The sequence below is a fragment of the Jaculus jaculus genome, unplaced genomic scaffold (genome assembly GCF_020740685.1).
Source record: "Jaculus jaculus isolate mJacJac1 unplaced genomic scaffold, mJacJac1.mat.Y.cur mat_scaffold_103_1_207660_arrow_ctg1, whole genome shotgun sequence".
Taxonomy (NCBI): Eukaryota; Metazoa; Chordata; class Mammalia; order Rodentia; family Dipodidae; genus Jaculus; species Jaculus jaculus.
This window is the reverse complement of record NW_025423391.1, coordinates 178,529-200,946: the sequence shown is the minus strand read 5'-3', so window position 1 is coordinate 200,946 and position 22,418 is coordinate 178,529. Positions and strand designations below refer to the sequence as shown.

General features: G+C 38.9%; 1 pseudogene; it reads right to left on the bottom strand.

Moving 5' to 3' along the window:
• Window positions 1-1,336: 1,336 nt before the first annotated feature.
• Window positions 1,337-22,418, bottom strand: part of LOC123457237 — a 45,488-nt pseudogene continuing 24,406 nt past the window's right edge.

The window sequence follows — 22,418 nt, the reverse complement described above, 5'->3', positions numbered from 1 at the left end:
TCAATCTTTTTAAAAAAAATACTTAATTTATTTATTTGAGAGAGAAAGAGAGGGGAGAAAGAAAAAAAGAATGGGTACACCAGGGCCTCTAGCCACTGCAAACTCCAGACACATGCAGCACCTTGTGCATCTGGCTTACATGGGTACTGGAGAGTCTAACTGGGACTCCTTAGGCTTTGCTGGCAAACGCCCTTAACTGCTCAGCCCATCTCTTCAGCCCAAATCTTTTCTTAAAAATGAAGAATTAAATAGCATTTTCTAACAAATATTTGGGCCTCTTTAAAAATGAGATTCTTTCTTAGGGAGGGACAATCACTTTCTTTTATTTTTTTTTTTAAAAAAATGCATTTATTTATTTACAAGCAGAGAGAAAAGAGACAGACAGAGAAAGAATGGGCATGCCAGGGCCTCTAGCTACCGAAAACGAACTCCAGACTCATGTGCTACATTATGCATTTGGCTTATGTGGGTACTAAGTAATTGAAACCTGGATCCTTAGTTTTTGCAGGAAAATGCCTTAACCACTAAGCCATCTCTCCAGCCCAACAATCACTTCTTTTATTTTATTTTATTTTTTGTTTTTATTTTTTGGAGTAAGGGTTTCACTCTAGCTCAGGCTGACCTGGAATACACTATGTAGTCTCAGTATGGCCTTGAACTTGTTGTCTGGCGGTCCTCCTACCTCTGCCTCCCGAGTGTTGGGATTAAAGCCATGCACCACCACACCCGGCTGACAATTACTTTTCTTTAGTGGTGGTAGCCACTGCTCAGTTGCCCACACACACATGAATAACCCCCAACCCATGTTCATACAATCACTTGACATTAGGTGGGTGGCAAACAACGAAGACTACAAAAAGACACTGAAAGTAGGAAGGGGGACTAGTTGGGAAGAAAATGGTTCAGTGGGAAGAGAATAAGACACGGCAATGTGGGAGTAAATATGATCAAAATATACACAGGTTTGCTGGGCATGGTGGCACATTTCTTTAATCCCAACACTTGGGAGGCAGAATTTGGAAGACTGCCAAAAGTCCAAGGCCACCCTGAGAGTACATGGTGAATTCCAGGTCAGTCCTGAGCTAGAGTGAGAACCTACCTCAAAATCTATATCTATATGTGTTAAATTATTAAAGATACCAACATTTAAATAAAATACTTTTTATACTTCCTTTTCATCTAAAAATTATGTTAAGTTTTCCTACCACCCCTTACTGTTCTCAGAAGTTTCCAGAAAAATAAGATCAAAAGCAAAGAAAACAAAATTTAAATAACCCATTTTTTAAAAACAAACTAAATTCTTATAGTTATAAATAGGGAAAGATTCTGAACTCACTCTAGTTTTTGTTTTTCTTATGGATTCTCTGAATTGGTTTCTTTCCATTTTGAGAGACTCTTTTATCTTCCTTAGCTCATTACATTCCTTAGCTACATTTTTTATTTCTTCAAGGTTTTCATACACGGTTTTTAATCAAGTGAAAATTGTTTGTAGCCATACTCTGCACAGATGTATGCTGGGCCTCATATTTTTTCTTCAATTGTTCTATTTCATTCATTTTGGTATAAGTTTTACTGAAATCTTCTTTAAAAAGCTGAAGCTCTTTCATCAGAAGTTCTTGGATCTTGAGATAATTATAAAATAAATTACAATGCAAATATAATTTCTTTATGGGAGGAAAATAGTATTTTTTTTCTTATCTATGGCATATATATAAAGTTGAGCTTCCTTATCTGAAATGCTTGGTAGCACAAGTACTTCAGATTTTAGAGAGTCTGTGCTAACATCACTTGTTTCAACACCCTTGATCTCAAATCTCTCAAGACCAAGGTTTTGAGTTTCACAGGTACTCAGAAACCTTCCACTTCAGTTATCAGATTAGGAGTGCTCAACTAGTTTTTACTTAAACATAGCAATATTCTTTCTCATTCTACAGATGATTATGGACATGGTTACTATCTTAAGAACAACAAGATATATACCTTTTTTGGTAATTCATCTTTTGATTTATCTAAATCCTGGATGGTCTGAAATTTGAGTTGCCTTTTCTCCAAGTTTCTTTCTCAGTTTATCAATATTTTCTTCTTGTTCTTTCAAATGCATGTGAGCAATTGTTAGTTCTTGTTGTGTGTCTAGATCCTTTATTAGAAGAAAAATGTGATAATATAAAGGAACATTATTATTCTTAATGATTACTGACTTTCAGCATAATTTAAGAAAACTGTATGCTCAGCTATAAACAAGTCCTATCTCATGTCACAGATTGGAACAGGACTGCAGGACATGAGGTACACATTCCCCACCCCGAGCCTTTCCTTCCAGCCCTGCTCCCTGCTGGACTCTGCCACCTGCACTTTTCCTTTCCTACACCCATTTTTGAAAAAAGCACCCTATTCCTAGGCTCAGAATTCCTTTATAGGAGAAACTTCACCGACCTAGTGCCCCTGTGGGTAGATACATGGGTTACTTTTAGATTTTCATCACCACAAATCACAATTTACTATAGAATGTTATATTTTTGTCCAATGAGTGAAGAAAATATTGGTAGGATAAATTCCTATAAGTGGTACTTCCATGCCACCAAATACATGTACTTATAATTAAAAAAAAAAAAGACATTGCTGAGCTGCCTCTTAAAAGGTTGTAACATTTACCTTTCTACCTCCAATATATATTGTATTTTTCTAGGAAGAATAGTTTTTCACTAAGAATAATGTGTACTGCCGGGCATGGTGGTGCACACCTTTTATCCAAGCACTCGGGAGGCAGAGATAGGAGAACTGCCTTGACTTCGAGGCCACCCTAAGACTCCATAGTGAACTCCAGTCAGCCTGGGCTGGAGTGAGACCCTACCTCGAACCCCCCCCCACCCCCCCACAAAAATAATAGTGTGCACTGGGTAGGAAGAAATCACACCACTCACTTTAGCTGTGATTTCTCTAAGTTCTCCTTATGTTGGTCTCTTTCCAGTTTGAGTATCTCCTCTGCTTTCCTTAGGTTATCTCTTTCTGTTACAAGAGTCTTTATTTCTTCAAAGTCTTCATGATGTTTCTGAGCCAAAGTTAAATTCTCCATCTCTATCTTACTCAGAGTCCTGCCTTGTTCCTTGAGTTGTTTCTGTGCTTCACTGAGTTCTCCTTCTAATTTAAGAAGTTGAAGTTCATTTTCCTTCAGTTCTTGAATCTGAAAATATCATGAAACTCTGTTAAGACGCAGATGTTTAAAAGAAAGGCTAAAGAATACTTTCTAAACATCTTAAGATGTTAGTTTTTCCATGTTATTCCCATTCTACATAAATTCACATACTTTTCTTTTGAGGTAGAATAGAAAGTCTACTAATCTGCAGTGTGCAGCTAAATTGCCCTTGATGTATGCATGCATGTATAACAGTATAACCCAGATCAAACTAAAGGACATCTCTAGCACTTCACAAAGTATCTATGTTCCCCTTCCTAGAAGTAACCCTATTCTCATTTTTATCAACTTGGATCAGTTTTTTTTTTTTTTTACTTTTGAATGTATGGATGATAATACTATTATCTATTTTCTCATTGATAAATACTTAGATTGGTTTCATTTTCCCATTATTTTGAGTGAAGTTGCTATGAACATTCTTGCAGGTTTTTTAGGTACATACCCAATGAGTGGAAATGCTAGGCCTTACTGCAGGGGTATATTCACCAGCAGCAAAGTGCCAACTTGTTTCTCAACATGGCTGAACTCTTTATATCCCCCAGAGGTTTTAGACATGAACAAACCAGATGCCAGATCAAGGGAGTGCCCTTTCCTTTCCAAAAATACTTTTTTTCTCTTTTGAAAGTTAGTCTCTGAATATTCTAAATCCACTTTCATGTGGATTCTTAGAAACAGTCACCCTGAGCATGTTGATAGTTTCTTGGTGCTCTTTCTGAGCCACATAAGCAATTCTTAGTTCCTTTGCTTTAAGAGACCCTTAAGAGAACAGTGACTCAGGCTGGAGAGATGGCTTAGTGGTTAAGTACTTGCCTATGAAGCCTAAGGACCCCAGGTTCAAGGCTCTATTCCCCAGGACCCATGTTAGCATGCCCATTCTCTCTCTCTCTCTCTCTGTCTGTCTCTTTCTGTCTGTTGCTCTCTAATAAATAATTTAAAATAGCTGGGTCATAAAATAAACAGAATAAATTTAAGTAAAAAAAGAATAGTGACTCATCTGATTATTAAACAATAAAATTAATTATGTTTTAACTTGCTCATTACTGTGAAACTGGAGCTTGAACCCGAAGCCAGTGAAGACTAGGCAAGAGCTCTACTCCTGTGCAACACTGCCAGCCTGCTTATATTTCTCTATTGTTAGAAAACTCTACCCTGAGCTGGGCATGGTGGCGCAGGCCTTTAATCCCAGCACTTGGGAGGCAGAGGTAGAAGGACTGCCAAGAGTTCGAGGCCACCCTGAGACTTCATAGTGAATTCCAGGTCAGCCTGAACTAGAAAAAACCAAAAACCAAACCAAAACAAAACAAAACAAAGAAGCCCTCTTCCTGTGCTTATCTCCCCACGCTCTTTCTACTTCAAGAAATAGACAGCTGGAACTGTGAACCTGGTCCCTAGTCCATGGCTGGGAGGGTCACAGGCCCTTTTGTAGAAGCTTCTGCTGCTTTTTGGCTAAATGGACATGATGTGCTTATCAAGTGTCTTATAAATAACCACATTTCTGCCTATAGATCAGTGCTGCTGACAGCTTTGGTCACAAAAATCTGCTTTTTGCAGTGGTCAGTTGTACCAGTAGAGCCTCACAGCTGAATAAAGTGCTGAGAATAAGTGATTGATACATGTCTAGCCATAAACAGGTTATCTGTATTACTTACCCAAGGCTTAGGGAATATTTCAGAAGAGGGAACAAAAGAATTTATGAGCTGGAAGAAATGGGAGAAAATGTGTGGAATGCTGACTTCCAGGCATCTTGTAGTACTACTCTCTTACTTCACAACAGCTGTGGTTACCTTCTCAAACTGGGGTTCTGAACATCCTTTGTAGGATGGCACGCCCCATCCCTCCCTGAGGATTTATACATAGTTAATGGTTAATGGGAGAGAGGGAGGCATTTTCAGTGATGTAGCCACTGGTAAGGTACACGATGGTCTTGTACACAAACTCTCACATCTGCGTCTGGAAACAACCTTTCCAAAAGAAAAAAAAAAAAAAAAGTAGAAAAGGGGAGAAAAAGGTGGGAAGAGGAAAGGAGTAGGTGGACAAAAGGAAAAAAATAGGGGTGAATTAAAATGCATGTTTGAAAACATCACAAGGGCTGGAGAGAAGGCTCAGGAGTAAAGTATGCTTCCTGTGCCAGTATGAGAGCCTGAGACTGTTAAGACTTCAAATCTCCAGATTGCATGAAAAACAGCTGGGCGTGGCCACTGTCTCCTCAGTCTTACAGGGGAGCAGAGACTTGAGAATCTTCAGAGCCTGGCAAGCTCCGGAATCAGTAAATACTCCCACCCAAAGAAGACCAGGGGGAAAACTGATGGAGCAGGACATCCAATGTTCCACTGTGGCCATCACAACCAGGTGAGCAAATGGGGTGCTGCAAGGGCACATAATCATCCCTACAGCACACAAACCACATACACACATACCACACTATGCAAACATGCATACAGGCAAAAAATAAAGAACATGTCATGGTGAAACTCATTATTATACATAATTATTACAGGATAACAAAAACATTAAAAGGGAACAAAGACCTAAACACACACACACATATACATAAAATTTAACAGCATGCTTCTCTGTTAGTGGTTTAGTTTTTCAGCTTCCAATAAGACTTTCAAGTTGGGTTTCCTTTTTTCAGGCTTATATAGGATTTTGACACATTACTAAGTTTCTTTCTAAGGTACACTATGATTGTTTCCCATTTTTATTACAAGCCACTCCAATAAACAACTTTATGATATATATATATTTGGGTGCATGTTTATACACACACACACACATACATATATATGCACATAAATACACATTTCTTTATTTTGACAACTGAGTCAATATATAGGTGTAGGATAAATTTCATAAACAAATACTGCTTATAGAATTTAAAAAGTGCAAGGATACTGACATATTGTATTATTTCTCATTTGCCAACAATATCACTTGTTGCAAAGAAGGATGCATTAATTGCCAGAAAAATTTCCCTTGTTGCAAAAGGGATGTGCATAACTTACATTGGCTTCTGCTTTTGTAAGGCTTGCCTTCAGTTGGTCTCGCTCTGCTCTGAGGGTTTTCTCCTCACATTTTAGGTTAGCGTTTTCCTCAGTAATGAATCCTATTTCTTCAAGGTTTTCATGAAGTTTCTTAGTCAGCCTTAACTTCTCTGTTTCTGCACATTCCAGAACTGAATTCTGGGTTTCGAGTTGCTTCTTCAATTGCTCCATTTGATACATGAATTCCACCAGATCATCTTTTGCTTTAATAAGTTGATCTTCTTTTTCTTTAAGTTCCTGGATCTTAAGATAATCATATAATAATTTCGGGCACATACAGAAAAAGCCAAATCAGTTTACTATGGAAATTTTTACCTGCCTTTGGTTTTAGGTTAATTCACATTCTGTTTCACTACACAGAAGAGCTAGCTGGTTCAGGCTCCTAGTTACTTAGATAAATTTAAAATGCATACCTGTGCTTTTGCAGCAGCATTTGCATGTCCTAAGTCCCTCTGCACAGCTGCTAGTTCATCTGTCTTGTTGGTAACATCCCTCCTGAGCTTGTCGATAGTGTCTTGCTGCTCTTTCAGGTGCACGTGAGCAATTCTTAGTTCTTCTTCTTTTTCCAGGTCCTTTATATTAGAGAAAGACAGACTACACTGAGAGGAATACTATTCCAATAGCACAGGAATGCATGTGGTCTCCTTATCCTCCCTGAGGCCTTCAAGTCCTTACCCTCCAAGTTACTTTTGCATGTGAACATATATTCTAGATATACTGCTACCCACTTAACATTTTCCATAACAGAACACTTAAGAATGCTGCATTATGGTTCTACTTGTTATCCAAGGTGCAGCACTCCATGATCTGAACATACTTGCTGAACTGACTCCTATTCATGTTATCATGTGAACATGCTTCTACAAATATATGTGCATAATCATGCAATGGGTGTAGTACAACTAGCCACAACTAGACTCGGGAGCTAATTTTATACTTCCAGTCATCCTGTCACACTGATCTTTTAGGGAAAGACAGACCAACTCATTTTAGTGATAGTTAGCTGAAGGTTTCCCTTGAGGTGGTCTCTCTCAGTTTTATGAGTCTTCTCTACACTCTTCAGGTCATCCCTTTCTGTTATGACACATCTCATTGCTTCAAGGTTCTCATTTAGTCTTTGAGTCAACCTCACATTCTGCATTTTCCACATTTTCCAGAGCTGACCTCTTGGCCTCAAGTTGCTCTTTCAAGTGTTCTGTTAGACATGTATTTTCTGTGGTGCCATCAATAGAATCTGTCTTAAGAAAGTTTTTCTCTTTCTCCACAAGCTCTTGCTGCTGAGACAGCAAGAGGGGGACACAGGCAGAACATGTTGTTTTTAAGAAAAAGGATGATGCATTTTAAATTAAGGCAAAAAAAAACCCTTACATTTTAGTCTAATGTATGAAGCTTTCATTGATAAAGGGCATGAAGACAATGAGATGTCATTTTCTTTCCTTTTTTTTTTTTTTTTTTTTTTTTGTTTGTTTTTCGAGAGGTAGAGTCTCACTGTTGCTCAGGCTGATCTGGAATTCACTATATAGTCTCAGGGTAGCCTTGAACTCACCGTGATCCTCCTACCTCTGCCTCCCAAGTGGAAATGTCATTTTCTAACTTAATAAAACAAAAGAAGACCCGTGTTTTCCTGTAACTCTACATTTGAGTTTCCCAAATTCCTTAGAATATTTGCTACTATTATTATTACTATTTCTTAAAATACTCCTTGCACTATGATTTCTGTGTAATCATTAAGATCTCTTATTACAAGTAGCTCCTTAACTTGTTTAACTTCATACATATATTCATGAGATTTCTGAGCTTCCATTCTATTAAGTTTTTCCTGTTTCTCATAAAGCTCCTGGATCTTCAAAATAACAATAAAAGAAGTTACTGCCCCAAAATATTCATGCATGTGCACATATACGTTTATTTTAAGGATAAATGAAAGATAAGTTCCAAAATACTTTGTTTGTAAACAGTAGTATTACAGACAGCTGTCTCCTTCTCAAGGCTCCTCCCACTGTTCCTCATCCTCAATTTACCTTTCTCTGTAATTCATTATTGGCTGATTCCAGCTGCATCTGAAAGGTGGATATTTCATATTCCTTCTCTGATAGGTTCACTGTCAATCTATTAATCTTTTCGTGTTGCTCTTTCAGACAACAACGAGCAATTTTAAGTTCTTCCTCGGTTTCCAGAAGCTGTAGTATTAGAGACAATTCCAAGAAATTTATAGAAACATAACCATTACAATATAACCAACTTCTTTTGCCAAGCAGTTTTACAACATTTGCTTACAAAATATTTTAGGAAATTATCCATGCAAAGATGAAACCTACTTTGGCTGTGACTTCTCTTATGTGGCCTGTGAAGCGGTCCTGCTGTGAGGGAAGATTCCGCTGTAGTTGGTGTAGGGCACCCACTTTCCCATGGCCTTCAAGGCTCTCAGGCAACTTTTCTATATCTATTCTTGGTGGTGCTGAATATCTGGCTTTGAACCGCCTCTTCATTGGTCCTTTCTTACTTATTTTTGTAGTATCACCATCCTTTTCCCCCATAGTCAAGGGACATTCTCCGTCTTGGGCTTCTTGGATCTTAAGAGAATCATAGAATACAGTTGTTACTCAGAAATATTTTAAATTAGGGAGAAAGAAGAACACTGAGACAGTATTCAGTGGCTCATTATACAATCTTTCTTTCTTCTTTATTTGGCTTTTCAAGGTAGGATCTAGCTCTAGTCCAGGCTGACCTGGAGTTCACTATGTAGTCTCGGGGTAGCCTTGAATTCAGGAATATTCCTACCTCTGCCTCCCAAGTGCTGGGATTAAAGGCGTGTACCACCATGCCCAGCCAGAATGATCTTTCTATTCCCCTATTCTTCCATTATTCAAGTAGTCAATGTCTTTTTAAAAGGACTAACTGTATTGTCGGGTATCTTATTAAGAGCCTGGAGATTAAAAGATATAAGATCTCATATTATTTCTATCATGAACATTAAGGAAAAAGACAGATACTACCCTAAACCTCAGCACACAGAGGTGCTGGGCTCCTACAGCAGAGCATTAATATCAAACCTACTTATAGGTGAATAGAAAGGGTTTCCTGGTGGTGGCTGGGGGGGGGGGGGGGCCTAAGGGGACGTTCCCTGGGTCATAGAAAACTAAAAGCTGAAAGCTGTAGGAAGGAAGCACAAGTTCCACAAATGAGAGAGTGTGTGTGAATAGTGTGGGCAGTGAGATGATACCAGAGCACCCCAAAATCCCAAGAAGGTTTGCAGGAGAGCACTGTAGGGCTGTAGTGAGGCCGAATAGCAGCAGAGTTCCTAGGCTACAAGTAAGATTCTGATCTTGATTTCAAGAGTGACAGTAAGATAGCAACCAATCAGTGAAAGTGTGCTTAGGATCAGAATGAAAAATGTCACTTATATGTCTCAGGATGGCCTGGAACTTGCAATCCCCTGTCAGCCTTCCAGGAGCTAGGAGTATAGTTCTGTGGTAAGATAACGGAGCAAATAATTTATTGCTGGCTTTATCCTGTACTTTAGCTCACCACTGCTTCTTCTAAATCAGTTTTGAGTATTTAAGAAACAGTTGCTTCCTTGAACCAATTTTTTTTCAGGTTCAAGAGTTTAACACTCATGAGCAATTTGTAATAATTTTCCAGTTTCAGTCACTTAATGATTAGGAAACATTTGAAAAATATTGGCTGGCAGTATGATTTTTACGAAAACAGAACAGGCTTTTTGTAAAGACTTAATTCTGATGAACTGCTAATTAAATGGAAGAAAAAGGAGCTCACTTCAGCTAAGAATGATGTGCATGTCTGAAATCTCAGCACTAGGGAGGTGGAGCTAAGACCAGCCTTGGATACATGAAACCATGTCTTAAAAAAAAAAAAAAAAAAAAAAAAAAAACCCACATCAAACAAAAACCAACTAGCCAACCAACAGACCCATTGACCAACCAACCAACCAAAAATAAAACAAAAATCCCAAGCCCTCACTTTAGCAAGAATTTCTTTATGGTCTTGTTTGAGCTGGGAATGTTCAAGTTGAAATGCCTCTAAGATTTTCCAGTCATCGCTTTGTTTAGTTAGATATTTTATCTCTTTCTTTCCTCCTTGAAGTTTCTCCGTTAGCCTGAGCTTTTCCATAGCTAAGTTTTCTACTGATGTTGAATCTGTGGGTTTGGATTGCTCTTCTAGTGGTTCTAATGTATTCACTGTTTCTGGACATTCACTGACTTCTTTCACATTAGGAAGTTGCACTTGTTCTTTATGAAGCACTGCGATCTTGTAATATTAATAAAGTACAATGGTTACTATCTTGGCACTAGGATCTTGTAATATTAAAAGTATAAAGGTTACTATCTAGGCACTATAATCTTCTGATATTAATGAAGTACCCAGGCTACTATGTAGATTATTATCATTTTTTAAAAAGAAAATATCAGGGCATTTAACAGCAGTAAAGTGACCTTCAGGGTCTAACTTAGATCATCAACCTTTGTTTACTAATTTTCTTTAATTCCCACTGATGCTATTCATGACTCTTGAGTGGCTTTCTGCTATAACTTACTTCACTCCCGCTTAGATACAAAGAAAAGCAACCCTTATATTCTATCATCAAAGTCTTAACTCTGTTAGTGTTTGAGACTAGTTCCCAAACTACTCCCCTTTGAAAAAAATTTTTTTTGTTCATGTTTATTTATTTGAGAGTGACAGAGAAAGAGGCAGATAAGGAGAGGGAGAATGAGTGCACCAGGGCTTCCAGCCACTGCAAACAAATTCCAGACACATGCACCCCTTGTGCATCTGGCTAACGTGGGTCCTGGAGAATCCAGCCTCGAACTGCTAAGCCATCTCCCCAGCCCTACTTCCCATTTTTTATTGGGGCAAACTGAATCCCCTTTTCTCCTGATCTTAGTGGGACCATGCCATTTTGCATACCATATTTCTGCATAGGAATTGAGGGATTCAAAAAGTATGTGTGTACTGGGGGAAAGGACACTTTTCTTTATAGCATAGTTTCAATGCTTAGCACACAGAAGTCTTATTAGAATCTGTCAGTTTCTACACAGCATTAATGAATATTTGACATCTTTATTTGATTGCTTGTGTTTTGACATCTGAGACAATACATATGTGTAGGATAAATTTCATAAGAAACACTGGTTACAGAACTCAAAAAGTTCAAGGATACTGACAGACTATATTATTTCCTACTTGCCAACAATATCACGTGTTGCAAAGAAGGATACATTATTGCCAGCAAACAACATTTCCCTGGTTGTGCATAACTTACATTGGCTTCTGCTTTTGTAAGGCTTTCCCTCAGTTGGTCTCGTTCTGCTCTGAGGGTTTCATTCTCAATTTTTAGACTATCATTTTTGTAAGTAAGGAATCTTATTTCTTCAAGGTTTCTATGAAGTTGCTTAGTCAGCCTCAACTTCTCTGTTTCTGCACATTCCACAACTGAATTCTGGGTTTCGAGTCGCTTCTTCAATTCTTCCATTTGATACATTTGATACATGAATCCCACAAGATCATCATTGGCTTTTCTAAGTTGATCTTCGTTTTCTTTAAGTTCCTGGATCTAAAGATAATCATACAATAATTTCGGGCACAAATACAAAAAGCCAAATAGGTTAACTATGGAAATTTTCACGTGCCTTCAGTTTTAGGTTAATTCACATTCTTTCACTACACAGAAGAGCTAGCTGGTTCAGTCTCCTGGTTACTTAGATAAGTTTAAAATGCATACCTGCGCTTTTGCAGCAGCATTTGCATGTCCTAAGTCCCTCTGCACAGCTGCTAGTTCATCTGTCTTGTCCATAACAGCCCTCCTGAGCTTTTCGATAGTGTCTTGCTGCTCTTTCAGGTGCACATGAGCAATTCTTAGTTCATCTTCTTTTTCCAGGTCCTTTACATTAGAGAAAGAAAGACTACACTGAGAGGAATACTATTCCAATAGCACAGGAATGCATGTGGTCTCCTTATCCTCCCTGAGGTCTTCTAGTCCTTACCCTCCAAGTTACTTTTGCATGTGAACATGTGTTCTAAATATACTGCTACCCACTTAACATTTTCCCTAACAGAACACTTAAGAATGCCGTATTATGGTTCTACTTCATTTGTTATCCAAGGTGCAGCACTCCATGATCTGAACATACTTGCTGAACTGACTCCTATTCATTTTATCATGTGAACATGCTTCTACAAATATATGTGCATAATCATGCAATGGGTGTAGTACAACTAGCCACAACTAGACTCGGGAGCTGATTTTATACTTAAAAGATGAGTGCCACAGGATGACTGTAAGTATAAAATCATCTTTTAGGGAAAGACAGACCAACTCACTTTAGTACTACCTTGAGTGGGCAGTGGCAGAGAAAAATCCCACCTTGTTCCAGACATAAAGGGCAGTGGTATCTTGAGAAGGATCTATTAATAAAAACTGGACTACAGGGTCGTACACACAGCTGGAGTTCCTCTGCAGTGGCTAGAGGCTCTGGCATGCCCCCATGCCCACCTCTTTCTCTCAAATAAATAACATATTAAAACAAAACAAGACAAAACAAAACTGAACTACACTAGCAGTCTAAGTCCAAAGAACATCTACAGGTTGGGGGTTTCAGTTTGGCCTGCTACAGTTATGGGGTGAGGGAGAGTCCAGACAGGCATTTGTGGAGAATAAGAGGGCTGGACAGGGTATGGCCATGTTTAGATGTCAGGAGCAGTGTGGCTCAGACAATAAAGAATGGAAGCAAAGTATGTGTGTGTGTGTTGGGGAGAGCAGAGCTTATCAATTGAGATTTACCCTAGAATTTAATAACTGAGCTTGAGGTCAGAGGGTGAAACAGATTCTGGAAGCAACACTGTTGTTCACTGTGGTAGAGTCTGAATATTTTGAAGTCCTGAGGTGTACATCATAATTATAGCAGAATTCCTCCAGCAGGCCAATTAATATTTAGGAGGCTGCATAAGTGCATAAGTATGAACACAGGTTCTAAACTCTTTTCAGTGCTGTGGGTACCCCCAGACTCTCAACACACTTGGGAGGCATCCTTCAATTTAAATGTATGTATATCAATGAGCTTAACAGCAGCATCCAAGAACTGCTTTCTTTTTCAAAGAACCAGATGTGTGTGTGTGTTTGTGTGTGTGTGTGTGTGAGAGAGAGAGAGAGAGAGAGAGAGAGAGAGATAGAGAGAGAGGGAGGGAGGGAGAGAGAAAGAAACAGGCATATCAGGGCTTCCAGTTGCTATAGGCGAAGTCCAGACACATGTGCCACTTTGTGTATTTTATGTGGGTCCTGGAGAATCAAACCTTTGGCTTTGTGGGCAAGTGCCTTAACCGCTAAGCCGTCTCTCCAGCCCAAGAACTTTCTTATATAATCCAAACACCAAACCTAAGATTCTACAGACTAGGAGTAGGGACTACACTGAAGGCACAGACAGGCCAACTCCCTGATCAGATCATTACACATTGTACAGCAAAAGTGAAATATACTATGTACTGAGAGATGAGAGAAAACAGAAAACGAACTTCTGTATTTTAAAAGACATTAATAAGTGAGGGATGGAGGTCACTGGTAGAGCACTTGTCTAATATGTAGAAGGTCTCGGTCTGATGTTCAGTAGAACATGACAAAACAGCATCATCAAACTATAAAAGTAACCCCTATGGAATGAGAAAAGTACTTGTGAATTATATAATGAATACCACATAAAAAAATTCACAACTGGCCCTGCACTGGAGGGTGCGTGCAGTGGGCACAGAAAGGCAGCAAGACTGGAGGAGATAAACTACCCTGTGGACTTGAGCCAAATGACAGCTGAATGGAGATGAGTGAAGGTGCTGCTTCCATGCTGGTCCCGATAACCAGCAGCAGGGTGCAGGAGACAGATGTGGAGGATGCTCAACACCTACCAAAACAGAGAACCAGAAGCTCCTAGGAGCTCATCACTGAAGGAGACTTAAAACTCACTCACCACAGCTCAGGGAATTTTGCAGAAGAGGGGGTGGAATGACTTTAAGAGCCACAGGTTTAGACATCATGCCCAGAGACATTTCCTCCCCCAAAAGATAACTGACTGCTACTCTCTCAATGCATAAACTACAACCCCATGGGGAGTATCTGCAACCCCACTGAGGAGCATCCCCAATGGAATGGGGCAGGGACAAGGGAAAAGAGGGTACCAGCACATGATGTATCCATACGAAACATCTTGTTAATAATATAAAAAATTAATAATTAAGAACTCATTAAAAAATTACAACTCAACAAAGAATAGAAACACTCAGGCATCCTGCAAATAAGATATCAAATAGCAAAGATCTAGAGAAGGAAACTGTTCTTCTTTGAGTGGTTCTAACATCAAACCCAGGGCTCTCTTCATGCCAGGCACATGTTCACATGGAGGAACACACCTGACACAGAAGCTGGAACTATGTCCGCACCGCAGCTGGTGATTACACAAAAGGGGACAGCCACCATGAACAATATTGCCATATTTCTTCAAAAGCTTAGAAAAAGAATTGCCATATGACCCAGCAAGATATGCACACCAACGAACTGCAAGCAGAGTCTTGATATCTGCACACACAGATTCACAGCAGTGTTAACTTTGACTACTCACAGCAGGCAAAAGGTACAAGCACCCTATATGTCCTGAAAAGATGAAGGCATAAGTGTAGTGTATACACAAACACACACACACAAATGTTATTATGCCATGTAAAGGAAGGAAAAACATATTGAGGATTTGAGGACATTATGGTAACTGGAGAAAAACCACCAAATAAGATAAACAGTGCATTATTCCATTTTTCCAAAGACCCCAGAGTAGTTAAGTTACAAAGACAGCACACTTGAGTGCCCGTCAGGTCTGAGAAGGAAGTTTCTGTTTGATGGCTTTTTAAAGATTCTAAACATCATCAAGTATCAGAAAACATCTGATCTTCGATGTTTAATACATTTTTTCTCTTTCCTTTTATGCTGCCTGCTAGCAGTTTTGCTCCACGTTACTTCAAAGATATTCAAGTTGGGCTCATAAAATTGTGAGCTATTCCCACTTTAAATAACAGATAAAAGTGTGACCACCACTACATATGAAGCATGTGCTGCTGCAGAGAAAGCTTCTGTAAGAGAACATGGAAGAGTGAAACTCATCCTTTTCCTCTTGCTGAAGTTTACCCTCAGCATCCACTGAATGCAGTGTCTCAGAAGAGTCCTCAGAAATGTTCCTTTTCTGTGTGTTAATTGCTTCTTTGTGGTGCTTCAAAGACTCAAGTGCAGTGTGCAATTGTTCTTGAGTGTCTATGTTCTTTGTCAGAGAACATAAAACAATTCCCATTAGAATATGATGCACAATGATTTTATAGCTTTTATTTAATCAGAAAAATGATGCCTATAAAAAGTGTTCAGAAGGGCTGGTGAGATGGCTCAGCAGTTAAAGCACTTGCCTGCAGAGCCTAATGACCTGGGTTCGATTCCCCTAGCACCCACATAAAGGCAGATGCACAAAGTGTACATGTATCTGGAGTTTGTCTGCAGTGGCTAGAGGCCCTGGTGCAACCATTCTCTCTTTCATTTTGCTTGCCAATAATAGTACTAATTTTTTTTTAATTAAGAGTGTTTAGGGCCAGGTGTAGTGGTGCATGCTTTTTATCCCAGCACTCGGGAGGCAGAGGTAGGAGGATCACTGTAAGTTCGAGACTACCCTGATACTACATAGTGAATTTCAGGTCAGCCTGGGCTAGAGTGAGACCATACCTCGAAAAAACAAACAAACAACAACAACAACAAAGTGTTTAGAAAAAAAAAAAAAAAAGCGTTAGAGAGGCTCTGACTTTTCAATGCTTAATCAGCCCAAACCTTACCGTATTTATTGTGTCCGGAATGTCATTTCTGAGTTGGTCTCTCTCAATTTGCAGGCTCTTTTGGAGCTGCTGCAGGTCATCTTTTTCTTGAGTCAAAGTTTTTACTTCTTCTAATGTTTCCTGTAGTGTCTCAGTTAGCAGGCTGTTCTCCTTTTCTACAGATCGCAGTGCAGAATCCTTGTTTTCTAGCTCTTCCTTCAGTTGTTCCACCTCATCTAATCTGTCGCAACTCTTGGCTGTTTCCTGCTGGAGCTCCTGAGTCTTTCCAGAAAGCTTTAAAGTAAGAAAAAGTAATGGGATACAGTAAACACACACACACACACACACACACACACACACACACACACACACACACACACAAATCAAGAAAACAATAGGTCAATATTTTTCTAGAAAACATTTTGTACCAACTTCAGTTGTCAAACTTTACACCAAGACATTCTGCATCTTTAGAGAGATTTCCTACCTCTTGTTTCATTTTCTCATTCTCTTCCAGGATATTTTTGTATTTTTGCTCAAATTCCATATGAAGAGTTTTGAAATTTTGAAATTCTTCATCAATGTTCTTGCAATCCAGCTGGGAAGCTGCAAGGTCACCTTTAGTTTTCCCCATTTCTTCAAGTAAACTTTGTATTTTATTGTCTTTATAAACTACTTCAGAAAGTAATTTTTCTTTTTCTGAAGTTATTATAGTGAGCTCTTTAGACTTCTTATGTATCTGTGGAAAAGATGTAAGATTTAAAAATGTTTGCAATATATGACAGCTATCCTGAAACAAGTTTCAAGGAAAAATAGCTGTTTAAATTAAGGAAAGGCAATTATTACTATTTTTGCGCTGCTGGAGCCGAGCACACTGGGCGTAGTAGGCTATCTCTCCTACTCAGATTCATTCTCAGCTCAGGCCACATTCTTGCCACTACTCCTCTACCTGGGGCTATTTAACTTCATCTTCAATGCTGTCTTTCTATTCTCTTTGGGCTCTAATAAGGAGTACAGAGAAAAAAGAGCCAGTGGAAACACTTAAGTGAGTTCTGTCTTTGTTTCCTTAGCAATCATTTTGGATTTCCAATACTATCACATGGCAGGAATTTTATGGTTTCCCTCAAAATTAATCTCTCTCTCTCTCTCTCTCTCTCTCTCTCTTTCTTTTTCCTTTAAATTAAAACTACTGAATGCAGCTGCTCAAGAGTTAAAAAAAAAATTAATCTCCCAAGTACTAATCAGGACTGACCCTGCTTAGCTTCTAAGATCAGAGGAGACTGGGCATGTTTAGGATGGTATGACCATAGACTACAAAAAAAAAAAAAACAAAAAAAAAAACCTTACGGATAAATGTTCGTATAAAATTGTTCTTTAAGAAATATTATGGGGCTGGAGAGATGGCTTAGCAGTTAAGCACTTGCTTGTGAAGCCTAAGGACCCCAGTTCGAGGCTCAATTCCCTAGGACCTACATTTGCCAGATGCACAAGGGGGCGCATGTGTCTGGAGTTCACTTTCAGTGGCTGGAGGTCCTGGCGCACCTACTCTCTCTCCCTCTGCGCCTCTTTCTCTTTCTGTCTGTCACTTTCAAATAAATAAATAAAAATAAACAAACAAATTTTAAAAAATTATGTATGGCTTAGTACTTAAGGTGTTTGCCTGCAAAACCAAAGGACCCAGGTTTTATTCCCCAGGACCCACTTTAGCCAGATGTACAAGGAGGGACACGCGTCTGGGTTTCATTTGCAGTGGATGGAAGCCCTGGCATGCCATTCTCTCTTTCTCTGTCAAATAAATAAATAAAATATTTAAAATTATTATGTAAAAAAATCAAATAATCCATATTGAGTTGATAAATAGTTCATCACTGTGAAAGATTAACATGGAGGAAAATGAGCAAAAAAGAAAGCAGGACTGAAAAGATGGCCCAGTGGTTAAGGCACTTGCCTTCAATGCCCAAAGACTCAGGTTCAATTCCCCAGTAGCCATGTAAAGGCAGATACACAAGGGGGCACATTAATCAGTTCATTTGCAGTTGCTAGAGGCTCTGGTACACCCATTCTCTCTCTGCCTCCTTTCTCTCTCAAATAAATAAAATATTTAAAAGACAGCAAAGAAGAGACAAAGAAAAGGTACATTACAGAAGAAGGTATAGTTACCAGCTTCACAGGCACATCACTGTGAATCAACTATTACATGTATTTTTCCTTTGGAGGGAAGACTAAAATCAGTACCCACTTTTGTACATCTCAAGTGTTGAGAAGTAAAAAACTTAGATTAAAATTTTTGTTGTTGTTGTTATTGTTGAGAGAGAGGGGGGAAGTGCATGTGTACAGGCATACCAAAGGCTACTGCTACTGCAAATGAACTCTCGATACATGTTCCACTTTGTGCATCCAGTTTAACATAGGTGCCAGGGAATCAAACCCAGGCCAGCAGGCTTCACAAGCAAGTGCTTTAACCACTGAGCCACCTCCCCAGCCCAAGAACTTAGTTTTATGTTTATAGGACAGCTGAATGAAATGTTCCTGAGACTAGTAAGATCTCTGCCAGAGTAGGCACTCCCATTCTCTTTTCATTTTTGTAGAGGGAAAGGTACATAGAAAGGAGACACTGACAAACCAGGGATTTACAGGCTCATTTCTTTTTCTTTCTTTCTTTTTTTTTTTTTTTTTTTTGGTTTTTCAAGGTAGGGTTTCACTCTAGCTCAGGCTCTCCTGGAATTCACTATGTAGTCTCAGGGTGGCCTTGAACTCACGGCAATCCTCCTACCTCTGCCCCCCAAGTGCTGGGATTAAAAGCGTGCGCCACCACGCCCGGCTTTTACAGGCTCATTTATTAGCCTGGAGTTTCAATAGTGACTCTAAAAACTACTGGTGCTAACTTTCTCCTTCTTTTCTTTTGGATGGTAGCACAAGCTGGCCTGGACAACTTCCAGCAAACTGGTTGCTTCAGCCTCCCAAATGCTGGGACATCAGGCATGAACTATCATGCTTAGCTACTTTTTGACTTTTTTCTTCTTCAATATAGTTATATGATTAGTAACACCCCTCTCCCCACACCCAATAACGATGATGACAAAAAGATAAATACCATACATGACTACTGAAATGGCTGGAACATGAATTATGCTATTAAGTGTATTGGTAAATATATCTTATACAAGCGTTTCTACTCAGTAGCATAAACAGACTAGAAGATGCATTTATTTTCATTTCAGGTTTAGTCAAATGTTTAGTGTCTTTTTTCTAAATCTGCTTACCTCTGTCCTTAGCATTTGCACTTCTGAAGGTAAAGGTTTTAATTCTGAGAGCAATTTAACTTCTTTTCGCAAAGTTTCATTTTCATTAGTTTCTTTATTAAGTTCACTTTGGAGGTCATCAATCTTTCTTTCCAATTCCAAATTACAGAGCAAGTCTAGGAAGTTTTTTATAAATTAGCCAATGTTGAAAAATCTTAATTTAATTCTTAATAGATTCTGAACCACTTTTCTCAAAATATGGTCCCTTTTTTTGAAAAATAATTTGTTAAACCCCTCAGCCTGTGGAAACTTTAAAATAAACACCAACAACGGAATGATATTGCAAGCACACATTGTTATTAAAAATCAGAACATTTCAATTATGGGGATGTAGTCAAATTATTTAGGTACATTTCTATAGAAAGTCAATTTGCAAAAAGATGTCTGATATTGTAAATACCGTTTGGAACTTTGCCATCTAGGAGGGAATTGAGTTTTCTTATTTCATTAAAAGAAGATTGCAATTCTTTATCCAGATCAGCTTGCTTTTTCTTTTCTGTCTCCAATTGGCGTTGATATAGTTGAATATCATTTTCCATTTGCTTGCAGGAGTTTAGAAGTTTTTTCTATTTCAGAAAGATTGAAAATTCACAAAAAATGGAGTGACTGTGATAACTGCCTTATTATAAATGTGTATGTGTGCACCATGATGCATGTGTGCAGGTCCAAGGGCAGTCCCTGGTGACAATCCTTGCCTTCCATTCTGAGGCAGAGTCTCTTGCTGTTCACTACTGTGCTCACTAGGCTAGCTAGCTCCCAAGCTTCTGGGGATTCTCCTGACTCTGCCTCCACCCACTGTAGGAGCTCTGGGGTTACAGACACTAGTACTACTACTATTCCAACTTTTTGTGAGTTCTGAGGTCAGATCCTCACACTTGCATGACAAGTACTTTATCCCTTGAGCCATCTCCCCAGCCATGGAAACTTTTGGATAATTACTCACTATTTTCTCTTTCAGCTCCAAATTTTCACTTGTAAGGAAGGTTGGTTTTCTCTTGGCATAAAGGACTACAGCTTCTGTATCAACCAAATCTTGTTTCATTTGTTTTAGGTCTTTAGAGGTTTCCTGATGAGGAGACACATAGGATCCAGTTAGATCCAATTTTGGTAGATTTGGAAATTATTTTGGAAAACATGTACATAGTACATGTACATATTGATTTCCTGGGGACCTAGCTCAATTGGTAGACAGTTTGCCTGGCTGCACAGAGGTCTGGGTTCAATCCTCAGCAACACAGAAATGCAGCTATGGTGGCAGCAAACGTGTAATAGGAGACCAACACTGGCTACATGAGAACAAGAGACTCTGTCTCAACAAGTCAAACAAAACAAAAAAAGATGTTGATTCTAGCTAATCAAAAAGTGTGAAACTTGGGGCTGAAGAGATAGGTTGGCAGTTAAGGCATTTGCCTGGCAAGCCTAAGGACCCACATTTTATTGCCCGAGTACCCATTTAAGCCAGATGCACAAGGTGGTGCATGTGTCTAGAATTCTTTTGCAGTGTCTGTAGGCCCTGGTCTGCCCCGGCTCTCTCAAATAAATAAGTAAATAAATAAAAATGTAAAAATGTGAAACATGCCGGGCGTGGTGGCACACACCTTTAATCCCAGCACTCAGGAGGCAGAGGTAGGATCACCATGAGTCCGAGGCTACCCTGAGATTACAGAGTGTGTTTCAGGTCAACTTGGACTACAGTGAGACCCTATCTCGAAAAAAAACAAAAATAAAAAAATAAAATAAAAATGTGAAACATATGCTATTCAATATGAAAAGAATTTTTTTTGGGGGGGGGGGTTGAGGTAGGGTCTCACTCTAGCGCAGGCTGACCTGGAATTCACTCTGTAGTCCCAGGGTGGCCTTGAATTCATGGCATTCCTCCTACCTCTGCCTCCCAAGTGCTGGGATTAAAGGCATGCGCCACCACGCCTGGCTTAAAAAGCAATGTTTTTCACAATGAAAACATTTAAGAGATTCTAGCCATACTGTTCCATATCAAAAGAAGTAATATATGCAAGTAGAATAATTTTTTTTTGTGTTCACAGTATGTGTGTGATGTATAGGGCATGCACATGTGTGCACCTCGTGTATGCAGAAGACAGAGGACAATGTGGTGTTCCTTTCTATCGCTCATCTGAGTATCTTCTTGAGTTATGGTCTCTCCCTCAACCCAAGATGCTGTACATCAGTAAGCCCCAGGAATTCTCCAGTTTCTGCCCCCTGCAGACTAGGGTTCATACATGTGCATAGAAATGCCCAGCTTTGTATGTAGGCTCTGTGGAGTGAAGTTTAGTTTCTGGTCCTAATGCTTAAGTGACAAGTGCTTTTAATTGCTCAGCCATCTCCATGACACTACAAGTATAACTTAAGACATCTGTCCTGCTTAATAAATGACTTAATTAATAAACTATGGAAGCAGTTATTTTGAATTATAATATTTTGATCTCTATTAATCAAATGAAAAAACTTCAACTTATTTATTTGAGAGGAAGGGAGGGGGAGACAGAGACAGACATACAGATAACACAGATGGATCAGGGCCTCTTGCCACTACAAAAAATTCTCCAGACACATGACTATGTATCTGGCTTTACGTGGGTACTGGAAAATTGAACCTGGGCCAGCAGGCTTTAAAAATAAGTACTTTTAGCCCCTGAGCCATCTCCCCAGTCCATAAATTTATTTCTAAATTCTATGAAGTGGTAATGACACTGACAGTATATTTTTGAAAGAGTTATTGACAGATTAAACATATTGAGGCCCAGAATATAGTTGGTTCAATATAAGCATCTGCTCTCATGATTATGATGGCATATTAGAAATGCCAAAGCAATCACATAAAAAAAAAAAAAGCCAAATTTTACCAATGAAGATGACAAGTCCATTTTTATAGTATCAGAGTTTTGTATGTCTATGTGTTTCTGTAAATTCTTAATCTGGTCTTCTTTATCTTTAAGAAGTTCAACTTTTGACCGTAGTTCATTCTAAAAGAATGAGAGAAAAATAAAACAGTATTTAGTATATAACTTGAATTTAAAA